Source organism: Malurus melanocephalus, unplaced genomic scaffold (assembly GCF_030028575.1).
Source record: "Malurus melanocephalus ecotype Western Australia unplaced genomic scaffold, MMel_1.1 scaffold_212, whole genome shotgun sequence".
NCBI classification, from domain to species: domain Eukaryota; kingdom Metazoa; phylum Chordata; class Aves; order Passeriformes; family Maluridae; genus Malurus; species Malurus melanocephalus.
In genome coordinates, this window is record NW_026623444.1 from 385,278 (window position 1) to 404,269 (window position 18,992).

Sequence of the window (18,992 nt, forward strand, 5' to 3'; positions counted from 1 at the left end):
AAAAAAAAAAAAAAAAAAAGAAAAAAGAAAAAAAAAGAAAAAAAAAAGAAAGAAAGAAAGCAAAAAAAGACTTTCCAGAGGGCCATTGGTCTTTTCTCCAAGATGACAAACACCTTCTTATTGATGATGAAACCACCTCAGGGTGAGCTGCTCAGACTTGTGCAATCAATTTTTAGAAGTCCAGCTTAAAGTCTGGGAAATCAAGCGCTGAAGGTCTAATCTTAGAGTTTACATTATTTAACTAAAGAGATTCAGGATGTGAATAAATGTTACAATCCCAGGAAAGACACAAAAGAGGATCCAGCTAGGGAGACTAAGATCTTAATAAAAAGCTCTGAAGATATTTATTSCAATGGACATCTGGTCTGTCCAGTCAAACTTCTGCCCCTTGCCAGAGTCACCATCTGGGAATGGTCTGACCATCTATARGGTATTAGCTCTGCTTGTTTCTACAAAACCAAAACCTTGATTCTTCATCTATTTTATCTTTTATTTTGCTCTATAATGTYTATTTGCAATTTTTACTGTTCAGCATGCCAGGAGTTTCCAGAGGGAAAGCAAATCTCATTAAAAGGAGAACATTTGCAGAAAAGTAGGGAACCATCTTGAAGACTGCACAGTCTGGGAAAAGCGGATGGGTAACTCAGGTGTTTAACAATTTTTTCATACCAGTCTCATGGAAAGAGGGAATTACTACCAAAGAGAAAACAAAGAGGGCTTAGAGAACCACAATATTTATAAAGATATTCAGTATAATATTTSTGTGAGATACAATCACCCATAAATTAGAAGAAACTCCGACATGAAAAATATAAATCAGAAAGGAATTCTGTCTTTAATCAAACCTAAAATTAGGGCACTTCCTTGGGAATTTGCTATGATTTTTACATTCATTGTTATCATGTCTTTGCAGTGTTTTATTAAATCTAAASCTAGGCCTTTGTCCTGAGTATTTTGGAGGTGTTTCACTGAAGTTAATACTGTTCAGTTTTAACTTCCAGACAAAAGAAGTGCCTGATAATTTGGCTCCAGTGCCCAAACGTCTGAAGCCAGAGGAAGAGGACCCTAATTTGAACCTGGATTACAGTTATTTTGGCTCATTCAGAGCTGCCAATGTGCTCATCCAGCTGTGAGCAAGAGAACAGCTGAAAGGAAGTTTTAAAGCTCAATTTTACAGTGCTGATGTTGACAGCACTTTGCTGTACAGGGAAACCTAGAGATTTATCACCTCTCTAACTTAGGTCAAGGTGGTTTATGCCTGCATGTGCAAAGGCATGTGAGTGTAAGTGAGTAAAAAAAGGAAAAAACTCAGTAAATGCTTTCCACAGAGGCAAACAGGGAGAATTATTTCATTACATATTAAAAAAGGACAAAACAACCCTCATCACCTTCTTCCCTTGACTTTCAGCTGCCCTGTGCATCCCTCTTTTCAATATGCTCTTTAAAAAAAAAAAGTTTCTGTTTCTCTGGAGACCATTTTTACCCCTCAGCCATGAGGGAAGGAGCCATAAATACTCGTGTTTGAGGCAGGAGTAAATTATAGCCATCCATCTCATGGACAAAGTGTGTGGCACAGGGCTGGGGGTCACTTTCCTCCATGGTCCCTTCCCACAGCAGCAACGTTGCAAGGAGTTCAAAGGACTTGGTTTATAATTTTTTTCCCCTTTAAATTGTGTTTCAAGGGAATAGAAACTCCCATTACCTCTTCCACGTACCCAAAAGCAGAGGCCAAAATGGCACTGCTGATAAYGTAACCACCAGAAATGTGAGAAGAAAGTTGTATTTCTAAGCAAGGTTTGACATATTGTGGATGACAAATGCTGAATATGATAAATGAAGCACTCGGTTACAGGGGCAATGAAACTGCTTCTTTGATTTTTTTTTAATCAGATTGTCAAACGTTTCTTTTTTAATCAGATCCTTGAAACACACAAACACAAAAGCTGTGCGTAGATCTGAGCTTGCCACCTAAATTATTAAATTATCTTCATTTGGCCTTAGGAAATCAGGTTTAAGTGCTGATTTGGTCATTCTGGGTTTTGTTTTGTGAGGGTTTTAAATTACATTGTATTATAAAAAGAATAATGACTTACAAAGGTACAGTGTGGGTTTATGCATGCTATAACAACCTTATTAGGCCCGTACACAGGGGGATTTTATGTTCAAGTTTTACTGTTTTTTCTATGATACGTTTTAGAGTTTCTTGTAAGTTGGTAGGAAGCTTTTTAAAACCACTCCTGTTGGGACTTTGGGCTATAATTTTTTTTTTTCTGTTTTAAGAGAACAGCTATTTTCTTTGACCTAAAACTTTTTATGAGACTGTTGTGTCTTTGAAAAAAGGAATTTCTGAGGAGGGTTTTYTAGCTCAGCATTCAAAAATCAGACCAACAGGCTCACAAAATCTTCAARATGCAAATTCTGGCAGAAAAGGAAGAAAAGATACACAAATTAATGAAAATTCATAAAACTGAGAAAAATTCAGTGAAATGATACTGGGAAAAGCTCTCAAATTCATGACACTAATATCACTGTAAGGCACATGGATTCCCTGGTGGTCACCTGGGAATACATTCCCAACTTTTTAATTCTATGAGGAACTGAAAGAATAGTTTTGACAAGTAAAATATAAAACACAAGGTTATGGTGTTATCGAACCAGAGGAAAAARCTTTCTTATTTATCATGAAGCAAAATTGTCACTAATTTCTAGTTCTTTTTCCAGTCAGTTTCTTAATTAATTTCCCCATGGTTGAATTCTCCTATTTCTTGCTAAAAAGAGTGATGGGCAGGAGAGTCGCATATTGCAGATCCACACTGCATATAACTGCTATAACCAGCCCCTTTTTGATAACTTTAATTAAAAAATTATTATATTAACTAAGATCCTGGGAAAAAATAGCCTGAGATTTCACCTGGAGAAGTTCTTGCATTTCTGCTCTCTGTTAACTGACAGGAAATCTGGTTGTTCTTTRGAATTTAGCATGAAAAATCCCAGGCTGCTGAAGTGCTACACCTTTGTCCCATYGTGTTTCACTGGGAATTCACAGTGGAAGGATGCTGGGAAATGATGCGACTTTTAACTTTCTTCACCAGAAAGATAAATTGAAGTAATAACAGTATCAGCAGGATYCCAAACTAATAACTGAATATGAATGTTCTAAAAAAGGAAGGTGCTGCCACTGTCAAAGCAACTGCAACTACGAATCCAAACTGGGACAAACTCAGTGGATTCCCAGCATTTCCATCACTTAAGCAAACAAAAGAGTGATRAAAGCAGATTGTTTCTCCAGCCCAATTTATATTCCTTTTTTCTTTTCCCTCCAATAAATGGGTCATTGATAGAATTGGACAACTTCAGAAAATTTTGGGCACAACAGGTTTTTTCCCCTCAATTCCTAGGAAAGAAAATGGGGCACTGCTCAACCAGACTGCTTTGYTTGAGTTTCCAGATCCAGAAATTGTCTAAAAAAATGTTGTTCCATCTTCCTTTTGTATGGAATTCTGCAACTTGAATTACAGAAGTCCCCTTTGAAGAGAAACTGTTAAGACTCAACTGAATCACAGAATCATTTCGGTTGGAAAAGGTCTCCAATAAAATCTCAAACCTACTGGTTGCCGACTAAAAAAAATAGGTAAAATTTTTTAAAAAAGAAATATCTATAACAAAAATATATCTCCTATGAATTAATCTTGTATAGATTTAAAAAAGAAACTTAATTTAAATGGCAAATTCAARCACCTGAAATTTCAATACACAAAAATAACTGAAACATCCAGCCAGTCTTTAGTGAGATGTTGTGATCATGCTTGATGATACATTCTTTAATTACAAAAACATTGTTTGCCCAAGATAAATTCTTCTTTGGTACGGGGAGTACACAGGTTTATGAAGTTAGTGAATGATTTCACTTCTATTTTTGCCTTATTTTTGATCATGCACTTGATTAGAAAATAATAAATGAAATKCAGTGAAGTCCTTTGGCTACTCCTCGCTGAATGCCACACTGGTTACTCTCATTTTAMACTTTTTCCATGGCAAAATTAATGKTTTTTAGGATGTAACTTCACACCTTCTTTGGAAGATATTKTTGTGTTCCTTCATTTATTTCAAGGTGTTCAAGTGGCTTTGCAGAATTCCTGAACACCCCTGTGCAAGTGAAGCCTTCCTAAAAACRTGCCCTGATTGTCTACACAGCAAATTATTCCTCAGATAATATATGGGGTATGTTTGCTGTCTTTTGAGGTAATYTCATATATTTAAACTCTTCCTTCACAAAGGTTTTCCAAGGATAAYTTGGAAGCTTCTTAAGTTTGTGTGGCTCCTGAAATGTTCATGTATGTATGTTATTTACTTGACTCAGTTCTGAATGAGCAGCATCAACAGAATGCCCAGAAATTGCTCTTAAAAACAACTCATTAAGAAGCTGAACTCRGGTGAACTGTTTAAATAAAATAAATATAAATGCAACCAAATCTGCAGCACTGAAGAAAGGAAAAGCCTTCTCGGCTCTCTGTCAGTTAAATGCGTTTTTAATACTGCTGCTAACAAATAATAATCCTTTGATTTTTCTATCCAAAAGTTTGCAAAGTTGTTGGCAGCTCCAGTAACTCTTACAATTTCTGTTGCCAGCTCTGCCAATCTCTCATAAATCTCACTGGTCTCTTACCCCTCTCTCCAGGCTGCTCCCTGCCTCGGATTTTGCCAGAAGAAATTCTGGTAATGTCACGTAACGTCCTCCCACTCCTGCCTGAGAAGGCCCCTGTTGTGATTTTTAATTAGATGGTGTTCTTTGCAGGAATGGGACTTGGAGGCAAAGAGGTAAAAAAAGGGTCATTGGTAATTTATTGTGTGTGCCAGGGCTGTGSGAGCTGGAAACTRCAACACTGTAAACCTGAATAATGAKTTGKGTAGGGAGCATCGGAAGGTTTSGTASTCCAGGTGAAAAAAGAAAGGMATTTGAATCCYTATCTTAATYTTATGAATCCTCTCAGGAAGTGTAAAACCAGGTCATCTGTCAAGAATTCCCATGTCACTATTGCTGGTAAGGCAAGATATAATTCAAAAGCAGCCTCTGAGACAATTTTCTTTCTCCTTTGGGATCACCTAGAACCACAGAGTCCAAAAATGCAAACTGTTACTCTGGGGACTTTTAGCTTTAAATCTTCTAAAATATTTGCATGTCATGTCGCTGGGACTGGCTTCAGGGGAGGGGATTGTCTCATATGCCCGTTCCATGTGAAATAGCATCAGCATCAGGAGCACATAGTTATGAAATTATCATGGAATGGTTTGGGAGGGAACGGACCTGAAAGATTATCCAGTGTCACCCCAGCCATGGTCAGGGACACCTTCCACTGTCCCAGGCTGCTCCCAGCCCCAATGTCCAGCCTGGCCTTGGGCACTCAAAGGGATCCAGGGGCAGCCACAGCTTCTCTGGGCACCCTGTGCCAGGGCCTGCCCACCCTCCCAGGGATCAATTCCTGCCCAATATCCCATCTGGCCCTGCCCTCTGGCACTGGGAAGCCATTCCCTGGCTCCTGTCCCTGCAGCCCTTGCAAATTGTCTCTCTCCATGGTTCCTGTGGGCTCCTTCAGGCCCTGCAAGGCCACAVTGAGCTCAGCCCAAAGCTTCTCCTGTCCAGGCTGAACAATCCAAGCTCTCCCAGCCTTTCCTCCCAGCACAGCTGCTCCATCCCTCTGACCATCCTGCTGCCTCCTCTGGGCTCTCTCCAGCAGCTCCACGTCCTTCCTGTGCTGGGCCCCAGGGCTGGAGCAGCTCTGCAGGTGGGGTCTCACCTGAAAACAGAATGTTGATGGAGGAGCAAAGTTTGGGTATCACTCTCTCTTTGCCTTGTTGCTGATGGCTAATTACTGAATTACTAATTACTGCATGACTAATGCAGTATTACTGTTATCATCAGAGCATCTAAAAACAGAGTCCTGTGGGTTACAAATGCACAGSTCTGGAAGATGAGGGTATTGATGGYCTTTGCGGGAGCTGTTTAYCAGCAGRTCCCACATAATCTTACAGAGGAGGCAGTGCTGGAGGAGGGAAACTTCTAGAACCTCTGTAACAAACAACCTTTGCTGTCCTGGGGAAATCTGTTCCACCTTTCTGTGCCTGCAGAACCCGTGGCTGTGGGCAAGGATTTTGCACAGCTTCCTTCCAGCAGGAGGATAATCATGTTTTCAGTTCAATGGTAAAAGACAAACAGAAAAACAGGAAAAACACAGAGCCCAATAAATYGTCACTTGCAGAGCTCAGGAGGAAAATTGCAGAAAATGGTGGCACTGCCAGAATCCATGGATAGCAAAAAGGGGAGTTCTCAGGGAATAGCTCTGCTCCAGGAATGCCAGCAGCAAGCTCACAGGTTGGCCACAGGCTTGACGTTTTTGCTGCATCATGGCAAGGGTGAAACTGAGGTTGTTCACACTCCTAGAGCCTGAGAGGCCCCAAGGGTGAAATTCTGGTCCCACAAAAATCTTGAGTGTCTTTGGCGCTGACTTTTGCTTGATTAGGGTTTCATTTGCTAAAGTAAGAGTTATAATGTCAACTTTCYACAGTCTAAATACCCAGTCCTCATGAAAGCTAAAAGTGGGGTGCTAAAAGAGAACTACACTGTAGAATGCTAATAATTCCTTTCTGTTTGTGTTTAATAAATAAAAATCTCCCGAGGTGCTTAATATTGCCTGTTACTGTGCATATCCTGAATTCATGACTAATGCACTTTAATTCAGTCACAGGATGTGCTTTAAACTCTTCAGTGCTGCACTTRAGATGTTCAAGATCTTAATTTTTTGTTCTCTCCAGTATCCCTCACCCAAGAGCTAATGAAAAATTCAGCCGTGGTGGTATTTTTTATGACACACATAGCTGTGACACATGATAATTTCACAATCATTTCGAGACACCATGTGGTTTCTTTTGACATTTTGTGTCAGGCTGCGTTATCAAGCACAATTGTTTGCACAGGAAACAACTGTAGCACGTGGTCCTTGGGACATTATGTTATCTCCTGATAATGATGTCATTAAAATGTGTATACTATAATTAATGACTACAAGAGCGATTCATTTGAGTAAGGCTTATGAATCCATTTCATCTAAAAAGGGAAAGAAAACCTATAATCATTTGGGCTCAGATCCTGAAAGCTACTTACTTGCAACCTGCTGCAGCTWCGCTGGGTGACCCATTAATTGAGGCATATTAAGCAAGAAGCATTTATTTCTCAGTTATATTACAGAAGCTTGGATTAGAATCATTATCATAATGATTGTTCTAATAGAGATCAGTGAGGGGAACAGGAACCTAGCAGTGCTCCAAAGCCTTTGTCACCCGATCTCCTACCAACGGGAGCCAGGAAACAATTACAGCTCATCAGTGTGCGCAGGAAAATAATGAAGCTGGAGACGTGGAGAGCAAACCCACTGCAGCTCAGGCTGTTCCCTCCTGCTCCTGCAACCCCAAGACAGAAAATATTCTCCTGACATCCTTGTCTGCATAGAAAGGAGACTGCCATAAAGGCAGTTCAGACATGTGGAGCATTTTTATGTGAGAATCACAGAATCACTGAGTGGTTTGGGTTGTAAGAGACCTGAAAGATCACCCAGTGCCACCCCCAGCCATGGGCAGGGACACCTCCCACTGTCCCAGGCTGCTCCCAGCCCCAATGTCCAGCCTGGCCTTGGGCACTCAAAGGGATCCAGGGGCAGCCACAACTTCTCTGGGCACCCTGTGGTAAGCCTGGGTCCCTGGAAAGAAGTTTTAAAATTGTCTCTTGAAGAAAAGCTACCACTGATGAAAGCTGGATCATGGTGTATCCTCCAGAAAAATTAAAAAAGGACAGGAGGGAGCCAAGGAGCCAAGAACTGACCTGCTCCTCCCAAAGCATAAATTCTGAATGTGATTCTAAGATGCACAAAGCTCTGGGCTTTTCCAGAATGGAGGTGGTTGGATATTTCCTTGCAAAATAAAATCAACAAACTACTTTTTTTTGGGATATGCTGCTGCGCCCTGTTGGTTCCTTCTCTCTTTTGTGGACAGCAGTCCAGAGGATCCAGGCACTGGTGTTCCATAACTATACAAAGCCAAWCTCTTTGACTTTAATTGCCTCTTGCATATGGTTTCCATAGAGTAATCATATGGATTATGAGTATATTGCATAAATAATTTTTTATATGCACCATTAACTTTGCTCTGAGGCTTGAAACACTAAATGTGTGTGCACTTAGYAGCCCTTCTTACACTGCACCTTCAAAATGATCATCACTGGATCCACTTCAGCGTGCACTAGGCTTTTTCTAGCTAAAGGGAATAAAATAACCATATGTATTTTCACAATGTAAGCTACAAAATATTTTGGAAGTCAAGAAAGGCAAAGTCAGAATTTCGGGAATAGTAAATTAGAGCAATATTTGAGGAACAGTAAATTAGGGCAAGATTAACACCAGCTGATGTAAGAGATGTAACAACGGAGTTAAGACTCAGAAATCATTCTCTCTACCTTAAAAAGATGTTTTATCTGTATTTGTACATGCATGTTCTATACCTATACTGTTGCATTTAAAAAACATTGTTATTCTAATAAAAATAAGCAAAGTATGATTATTGCTCCTAAAAAAACCTCCTAATTCAGTACCAAATATGTTTTTTGTTCCATGCAAAACATAAGCATTAGAAAAGTTGATCTTGGTCTGCAGGAACCTTATATGAGTCAAAGTCTACAATTCAGACATTATTTCATTTTTAATTGCATTAGTTTTATAATTGTTGATTATAACATCCTCTGTAATAACACCTGAAAAGAAAATGCTTTCAAAAGGAGAAATAAAATCTCTCTGCCCCTATAAAACTGTTGGGGCTGTAGAAGTAATCAAAGATTATCTGTTAAGTATTTCTACTGCAAGTACATCACAGGCTGAAATTTGGAAAAGAAAAAACAACTGAAAAACTTGCCCATATTCAAATCAGAGATATCAGAGCTTACTGTAAATTTAGAACCCTGAGTTGATTCTACAGTTGGAGGCAAACATGCTGATAAAAGATTATTCCCAGCAGTTAAGATTTATACCTTTTAAATGCTAAGCAGATTGGTTTAACATTGAATGCTGCACAAAATTTAACTGGAAAATGTATTTTTCCAGAAAATGTTTCATGGAAATAACTTGTCAAGCTCTGAAGTCAATTTCCATAGGGAAGGGAAGGGAAGGGAAGGGAAGGGAAGGGAAGGGAAGGGAAGGGAAGGGAAGGGAAGGGAAGGGGAAAGGGAGTTGAGTGAGTAAATTTGATTTAAAGTAAATGGGCAATTTTTCCCTCCAGATCATTATTTCCATGATGACAACGACATCTGTCTAGGTATCAAATGGTACTTGGGGAAGAAAATCCACTTGTTTTCTGAGGAGAGACGAAAAAGACCAGATTCCCCTGACTCAAACCAGCTGGATGGTTTATAATACTCGATATAGTCTGGCTTTCCCTTTTCTGGGCATGAAAGCAGTTTATGCTCATGTGAGAGCGCAACTCCTCAAGGTCACTCACATTTCAGCATCTTTGAAATGCTCCCCTGGGTTAGTTCACATCACTCTGCATGAGAAATGGGTTAATGCACTGTTAAGCTCAGCTGCCTTGCTATAAGCAAGCTGGAAGTCTGTGACAGATCCCTTAAAAATACTCAACTCCTGTGCATTCCAAACTAAAATGTCCCTGGGTGGCCCCAAGTTAAATCCCTGCTGCTTCCAAGCTCCTACATTTCACAGGTTCAGCTTGCTCAAACTCAAGAGCTGAAGCAAAATTTGCTTCAGGTTTATGTTTTGGGTTTCATCTGTCCGTTCTCTTGTTCCCTGCTTCTGGAATTAATTGTAACTAAGCTGCAAAAAGTCGACTCTTGCTCCAAAAAATGTATCTCCATTTGAGAGATTTGTAGTAATACAATTAAGCAGTCACCATTGGAATGCACTGGAATAATCTGCAAAAGCAGAAATAATCTTGAATATGGACAAGATTCTAAGGAACTTCCCGGGAAATGCAGAAAACAGAATGTGTACATTTACCCAAAACAGCACATTTGTAACATCTGAAGAGCTTCCTGGGTATCAGCAAAGCCATGGTGACTRCCCAGGCCTACAAAAATTCAACTTCTTCAGTTGTCAGGACTGATTCAGCAGACACTGGGACACCCAGCACAGCTCAGCCACGCTCCCTGGATTGCACATTTCACCCACCTTGTTCAACAACAATTTATTGTTGCTGATTTATCCTGCTCCTAGCTCTTGGCAGGTGAAGTAAGTAGATAACAAGGTGTAAAAGCAGATCTCAGCCAAAGAAAAAGCCATCCTAGMCCAGTTAAATAGTGCTGGTGCCAGCCTGCTCCTTCTGGCCTGGTTGTTCTCTCCTTTCCCAGTTTTTGAATTCCTCTTGAAGCATTTTGGGGAGGTCTTCCACATTGAAAGGTTTAAGAGTCCAAAGGGAGAGTTAACGCCTCTATGCAATGCTTTATTTTCATTAAATATGGAAACAAAGCTCCCAAATCCTCATTCAACTCTGTCCCTCCACCCATGAGTTCCCTGAAATATGTTTGGGAACAGCCATGAATGCCACAGGGAATCAGCAAAACCCCTGAGGGCACCCAGGGATTACTGTGCTCTCCTGCCATGGTCTTCCTCCCTGTTTAGTGCATTCCCATTTTCCTTAAAAGCCAGGCACTTCATTTCACCCTTATTTAAATCTCAGATCTGGGCATTTAGCAAACGGTAATTGGATTTTCCACAACAATATGSAACCACTTAAGGAAAGTCTGTTCTTCCTTCTTTCAGCTCTGCAAGCCACCACTTAAAACCTGATAGCAGGAGGTTTTCGTTTCTCCAAGAGTGGGTTTATGGCTGTGAGTGCGTGGCAAAGAGCCAGCTGGTGCCAGTTGTAAATTCAACATTCAGGTTGCATTGCAAAGGAAGACGAAAATACAGCAGAGTGCTGCTTTCTTGCAGAGCACTTAGAATAGCAGGCAATTTTTAAAAAAAGCCATTTTTGAGATAAGGCCACAGAAGTGAGGTCCTGCTGCACCATTGTGTCTGTACGTGGGGGTAATTACCCAAATGGATGGTTGGTAATTAAAAGGAAGGGAAAATAATGATCAAACAGATGCTCTTTCCACTGYTCTGATGATTTGCAGCAAAAATGGACTGATTCAATGGCTCTGTTTTCTGTCTCTGATTTTGTGATCACGAGTTTATGCCATCTAACTCTCAGAAATGACATTTGATCCTTCAAATCCTCTGCCCTTTGCAAGGAAAGGAGTGGAAGTAAGAACAGGATTGTTTCTCTGGCATTTATCTATCAATATGACAAGTCTATTAGTAGAAAAATGTTCTTGTTAGGTCAMTGATGACATGATTTAAGAGTTTATTTTAACTAATATGAGAAAAGTTCAGGATGGGGAAAGAGAGCTGAAAGAACTTGCAGTGCTGACTGAAAGCTGCTGCTTTATAGCTCATTCCCAAAGGATTAAAGCATTTGCTGGAGAGTTTTTTTCTTAAAAGTTTAAGCCAAATTTCAAGACAACAACARCAACAACAAAACCCCCAAATGCAAACGAACTCTAAGCAACAAAGTTTAATTTCCTACAAAAGCAGCCCCTTTGCTGACCATCCTTCAGCATGTGACTGGTTACATGAAAGACAACTGTGCACACCTCTCATGGGTTTGGGGACATAATATGTAGGGTGCATTTCTTTGGCTGATGTAACAYTAGGGATTAAATTTCCCCAAATCCCGCACAGAACCAAAGCCATTGGACGGTTTTGTGCTCCTGAGATGTGAGTGGCCACACATTCATGCACATGGGGACACAGATTTGGTAACTGAGGCTTTTAATTTACACAGATCAAACATAGCAAGAGATCTTTTACAGCTTAATAGCTTTTTTTATTTATTTATTTTTTTTTTTTTTTTCAAAATATAGTGTAGGAACCTTCACCAGGAGTTTAATTTGTGAAAGCAGGGAGTTTAAATGGTGTTGCCAACCCCTGCACACACTGGGCTGTTCCCACAGTCACTTGAGAACAAATCAGCTTGCACAAAGGAATTTTAAAGGAAAAGAACTCTTGTCAGARTCAAAAATGGTGGCCGGAGCTGTAATATTCATTTCCTCCCTGAAGGATCATTTCTCCTGTCTGAATTTGGTYCTGTGCTCACACAATTGCACCACATTGCTTTCCCAGGGGCAGGAATTTGTCCAGGTAGAAGTTAAGCACCAAATAATTGATGGTAGAGAAAGTAAAATTATTTTCACAAAGATGCAGAACTGCCTGGACAAAATTCCTACCTGATCAAATATTCCAACTCAGAACTGGCAAAGAAAACAAAAATTGAATRTAAGACTAATTATTCTATGGCCTGATGGAGACAGTTAAAAAAAAATGGATGGGGTTAGATTAATCATAAGTAATTAGGCCAACAGTAAGAGCTCATTCTTTCATTATCTCCTGGTTTGACAGACCAAATCGATTCATTCCTTAGCCCTGCAGGATTCTAATAAGATTTRTCTAAAAAGGGAGCCATGCTTCTTTAGTTCTCTATACTGTGAAGAGCCAGAAATCAATTGCTGTGGCCATAAGTGGACACTTCCCTCTTTTTTCCCTCAAGAAAGATAAAAGCAACATATTGAGATTTGTTCAAGCATCAACAATTTGTTCAACCCAACAAATATTTGAATGCACAGTGTGGGTGGAACTCCCATGTTGGTGCAGTGGGAAAATCCTAATGGTTAGGGAGGGTTTTGGGGTGAAGGGAACCTGTTTCCCACCAAGCAAACAGATTGCTGAAAGAAAATCTGCATTTGCAATCCTTTCTTCTGATTATTCTTGACGTGCACAGCAGGAAGAGATTCAGGAAGCACTGCCTGAAATTGCCCTGTGTGCAGCATCTTCAGCCTGTGGGCAGCTCTTCTTCCTTCCTTGCATTTTTGTTCCTTTTGTGACCCCCCCCCCCCCMAGATACAAATTTAATTTTTGTTTAAGTTGATTATCACAGACTCTATCCACTGTGTTCATACTGAGTGCCGCTGGAGGATTTTCACAAAGGGATGTGAACAAAACCACCACACAATTTTTGAAAAACTGTTTTGAAGATGAAAAGAAAGTACTACCAAAAAAAAAAAAAAAAAAAAAAAAAAAAAAAAAAAAAAAAAAAAAAAAAAGAAAAAAAAAGACTAGTAATGTTTGAAGGCAAAATTGCTTTCCTTTAAAAAAAAGCTTCAAATTGCACTGATGGAAGCAGTTGTAAAAGATCATCTTTGGCTAATAGTGACATATGATGTTATATTTTAAAGAAATATAGTCTTATAAAAAGCATAAAATATTTCCATATAAACTACCTTTTTTACAGCTTTCTTTCACTGCAGGAGAGTTATACAGAAAAATGTATATAGCTGATTTGACATCTGGGTCACTTGATACTAAGATGTAGTTTATATCCAGCATATTTCTTAAGTTATTGTGAAAAAAATTTATTATTTTTATTATAACACAGGTTAGGTTTTCTTAATTCAAAGTAAAGTTAAAGATAAAAAAAAATCAATACACAAATAAGCAAAATGGGAAATTATAAAGAACCATAATACAGGTCCTATGACAGCATTCAATTAAAAAAAAAAGAATGAATAACCTTTTGAAATGTAGGGGTTTTACTTTTTTTTTGTGTTTAAGTCATTTAAAGTGCAGAGGAAGGTGATATATAAAAGGAGACATAATTTAAGGCTCTGCCATCTCTTTTGGCTGTTCAGAGAGCATTCTGCAAGTCCTAAACTAAAATAAAATAATAATGGGGAGTTTTGAGGCTTTGTCCTGCTGGAACATAGTTACTTTCTAAATGACATGTACTTTAAAGCTGGCGTGACTGACACCAACAAAAATAGATGAGGAAAAGGAAAAGGAAAAGGAAAAGGAAAAGGAAAAGGAAAAGGAAAAGGAAAAGGAAAAGGAAAAGGAAAAGGAAAAGGAAAAGGAAAAGGAANAAAAGGAAAAGGAAAAGGAAAAGGAAAAGGAAAAGGAAAAGGAAAAGGAAAAGGAAAAGGAAAAGGAAAAGGAAAAGGAAAAGGAAAAGGAAAAGCACAGTACTGTAAGAGCCACCTTTTCTGAAGTGGACATAGTCACATGTACTGAACATTCCCAGTAAATAATTTACATCCCACTCTTGCTTTACAATGCTCTCTTGATTTAAGTTCATTTAATCTTCATTAGCAAGACACAGACCCAACTTTTGATGACATTGCAGATATAAAAATAAGCTGCAATAGATCCTGCATTCACTTCCTCCCCYAGAAGCCAATATTAAACCCATCAAACACACTGCAAACAACTCCCACCCCACAAATGAAACCARTGTGTTCACAGCAGCATTTGTATTTTAAAATGTTACTCAGAAAAATTATTAGGTTTAATAGCATAAAAATCCAGGTCAAGTGTAATAAACTGTGATCCCGAAATGTTCTTAGCCAAGAGGAAATCTTCTGAAAATTATTCCTACTGGTAGTTTAGAATCACAGAGGGGGCTGGAGTCTCCTCCCTGGGGATATTCCAGAGCCAGCTGTGCCCTGTGCTCTGGGATGGCCCTGCTGGGGCAGGGAGGTGGCACCAGGTGACCCCTCTGTGGTCAAACTGACCCACCCTGTGATTTAGTGATTGTCTCTACTGATTTCTCTGCCCATCTTAGAGATGTCTCCACAGCCTCTAAATGTCATTATTGTGCTCTTCACAGCTGATATTACCATTGTCTTCAATATCCTCACRAAGGGAAGTGAAGGGGCAGTGCTGATCTCACCCTGTGAACAGTGACAGGGCTGGAGGAAAAAGGCTGGAGCTGGTCCAGGGCAGGCTGAGGCTGGAGASCAGGGAAAGGTTCTTCTGTCCCCAGAGGGTGCTGGCACTGCCCAGGCTCCCCAGGGAACGGGCACGGCCCCAAGGCTGCCAGAGCTCCAGGAGCGTTTGGACAGCGCTGCCAGGGATGCACAGGCTGGGATTGCTGGGGGGGCTGGGCAGGGACAGGGGTGGCACTGGGTGATCCCTGTGGTCTCCTCCAACTCAGTGTATTCTGTGATTCTATGATTCTAAATTCCCAGTAAGAATAAATTCCAGAACATTTCCTCCTGGCTAAGAATATTGTGGGATCACAGCTTATCACATTCGAGCACAGTAGGACTTGAAGTATTGTGCCAAATACAATAAACTGAAATTTGTTCTTTCTCAATGATGGTTATTATGAATGGATTATCTGTCTAGATGGTATCAATCCCTGCCACACCACCACCTCAGCTGCAGRAGGAGAGCAGACATGATTTCTGACTCTTGTTTCAGCGCTGCTCAGAGACAGAGGAGCTGCAGATCTGAAATTATCTTTGTGGCACATAATTTTCTGACCACAGTGGCCAAACCTGGACACAGAGTTCACTGCCATCTCAGAGCCCTCGAACACCTCTGAATAAAGTAATAATTTATCACAAGAAAAATACTAATACTGAGAAAAGAGAATATACTAAAATATCTGTGGGTTTTACACTACTAATCTGTCCAAGAAAGGGAGAAAATAAAACAGCAGCTCCTGAATCCCATCCCTTAGGACACTATAAAAATCAGGAAGATGTGAAGGTATTTGAAAGACTAAATCATCATAATTTTGTTACACTGATTATTTTCCAGGAAAACCTCAATATTCTGTATCCGCTGTGAAAATTTCCATAGAAGGAAAACTTCTGAAAATAAACCCCACCCATGCTTCCTTTTGAATGTTGCCATTTGGGCACCAAAAAGCTGAGAGAGACAGCTATTAAAAAAAAAAAAAATTAAAAAAAAAGCCCATAAATGTGATACTGTTGGTACAAATGGAAAAGGTACAGCAGAGTCTGTGTGCGCTTTGTGGGAGAAAAAAAATCTGCTTCGCCTTTCTCCTGGAAACATTGCTGTGCACCCAGCCTTGAAGAAAAGAAAAAGGGTTGATATATTCTTATTTGAAAAAAATAACTTAAAAAAAAAAAAAAAAAAAAAAAAAGAGAGAGAGAGAGGGATTCTTATATTTCCTCTTCTCCCTAAATAGGAGCATGGCAAAGATTTGCATACAAACCCACTTGAGTATTGGTGCTGCAGCACATCTGGCAATTATCCTAGGAGAGAATTGCCACAGGCTTGGCGTTACCGACAGGAGAGCGCAGCGTTTGAACGTACAAGAGGAAAGGGATATTCCAGCTCCCTACCAGCCACCTTGAACATACTTCATGTTTAATTTCCCTCTGTTGCCAGAGGCGCTGTGTTGTTATGACAGCTGATCTGCCATGGAATAGCTGTAAAGGAAAATCAACAAAGGATCGCTCCAGCGATTCCCGGCGCAATTTATCGGAGCTCGTGTCTGGCGGCTGCTGCCGCCTGTCGGGGTAATGACACATGATGGGTGATTAAAGTGCGAGTCCCTAAATCAAAGCTGTGCCAGCAGTTTGAAGAGGCAGAAAACAGCATTTAGGCCCCTGTTCCTTTCTCGTTGTGGGAGGACCTCATTAGGAAGAAAATGGGCTGTTTTGCTAACAAGAGGGAGCGCTTACATCCAGGAGATCTCTTGTGTTTCCAAGATTCACTCACTTTCAGACTGTGCATTTCATGAAAATAAGCAATTAGAATCACAGAATTAGGGAACRGTTTGGGTTGGAATGGACCTTAAAGATTATCTAGTTCCAACCCCCCTGACAGGGGCAAGGACACGAAATTAAGACATAAAAAGCATTACAGCTCATCACCAATTATTTGGAGTTCACATCCTCATATTTACTAGTTTTTGCCTTTGTTTGCCGAAGAAATAGGTGGTAAAAGAGAGAAAAAGCTGCCTGTCTTGAGGACGAGGGCAAAGGTGGGCAAGAGCAGCTCTTTCCTTTCAGCGCAGCAGAAAGGACTGCTTGGGACATGGGAGTAGTTTAAATTCAAGGACATTATTTTTTGTATCCTTTGCCCTTACCCCACTCTTTCATTCTCAGGACACATGCAAGCCATCCAGACAGAAATTTTTACCCATTTTGGCCAAATTTGTCCATTTCACAAAAGTGTAYCCTACCTGGGATAACTGCAAAATAGGTACGAAGAATTCAATAAATGAAAAAGACATTTTTTTAAAGGTGGCAGAATGTCAGAAGAAGAAAACAGYAAATAAGGGCAGCAAAAAGAGAAAGGAACTTTTGTCTTGTTTTGTTTTTCCACAGAAAACAGTATTTACAGACCACAGGACTGTGAGAAAAAWGGAGCAAAGAAAGATTAAGAAATATCAAAATAACTGGGCTCAGGTGAATTTCACATAGTATTGTTGCTGTCCTTCTTATGAGTGTTTTTTGGAGGTATTAGAGACAGTGATTTTAAGCTTCCTTTGCCACATATCATGGATAATCTATCTTTGCAAATGTAGAGCAGGCAATGCCACCCTTGTGCAATTTAACGAGAAAGTGGCTTTTCATACACAAGGAAAGGTAACAAWCGAGCAGATCTCAACATTCCTGTGYTCTCAGCAAGGAATTGTTTTCCCAAAGCCTAAAATGAGCATTTAGAGGCACCCTGGTGAGCAGAGCAGGGYGAGTTCTCCATCRCAGCTTGCTGGCTTTGCTGCTGGTGTGGCAGCAGAGYGAACTCATTTGCCTGGTCACGTGGAAATGTTCCCTTTATCCTGCCTGGATAAAGCTTCACAGGCAGAGCTTTCCATCCATCTCAATAAACAAATGCTGCAGAGCTTCAGCCATATGGTGGAACAACTGTCAGCTTGCGAGGAGAGAACAGCTCCACGACATTCAATCTCCATCCATGGGCATCTTCTGGGTTTATAACCACTGTTGTATTTTATTTCTTTTGCAGTAGCAATTAATTATGTGATTGAGGTCATTTTGCTCCATGAGTTGTCTGAGGATGCTGAGAAACAAATGTAGCCTGGAGGAGGTCAAGGTCAACATGGACAAGCAGCGTTCTGAGACAGGCAGGGGCAGCAGAAACGCGACCTGGTGCAGGGAGAGGGCATCAGTTTTACACTGTGACCACACTCCCTTTCCCAGCCAGCCTCTTCCCCTGTTATTCCATCAGCTCCTGTCACAGGCAACAATTTTTAGAGTTGTTTTCTTTTTTWAAAAAAAAGTCTGAGTGGTGAAACTTGGCATTTAAAGAATTAGCTGGGATTAGCATGTTCCTGCTGGAAGGAGCTGTGGATCTGACTGACAGCTTTAGCTTTATGTATTAAACACATATAATGCCAATAGCTAAGAAGCATATTTGAGGGGAAAGTGAATGAAGCAATTCTGTTTCCTTGGCAGACAGGATTTGTTGGAAATGTTTTGATGATCAGATTAAAACTTGTCAGGCTCCACACTGTCACCAAAAGAAGTGACAAATTTCAGAAKGGGCAGGGCTAACGTGGTTGCCTCCAACAGATTATTTACACAGGAGCATGMATGCCTCGATGCAAGCTTGCTTTTCAGGAGGTAATTTGTTTCAGGATACCATCCTATCATGTTATATATAGCCCCTAAAGTGGAATTAGGAAGTGTGACTTTTATTCCGATGAAGGCAGGCAGGCAGTCCGTTTAAGCAGTCATCTCTTCCCCTGTGACTCCCAGGCAACCTTTAAATAATTTTAGTTCTTCCCTTCATGCTAAAGRCTCATTATCCTTTATAGAAATTCTTCAGAAGTCTTCTCATCCCAAGCACCAGGAGTCATTTCTCAAGACAGCACTAGATTTCTTGTTCCAGATCTCTCATAACTTTCTAATATTGTGTGTCTTAGTGAATACGGAATTTGGGAGCTACTTAAACTTGAATCACAAGAAGAGAGAAATTCACTGATCATGATTTTTATGTCCATTTGTTGAAAAGAAAGGGAGAGGGATAATAGCTGCTAAATGAAAATTTTCTGCCCCATGGTTCCTGATTCAGCATTGATGCTGGCAGCTTGCTCTTTTCACTTTTCTGATGACATACCCAAAGCCT

The 18,992-nt window shown here is 40.1% G+C and overlaps 1 protein-coding gene across 1 annotated transcript in view; it reads right to left on the minus strand.

Moving 5' to 3' along the window:
• Window positions 1-18,992, minus strand: part of DSCAM (DS cell adhesion molecule) — a 368,029-nt gene that overhangs the window by 116,893 nt on the left and 232,144 nt on the right. The gene's annotated exons all lie outside the window — the stretch shown is intronic.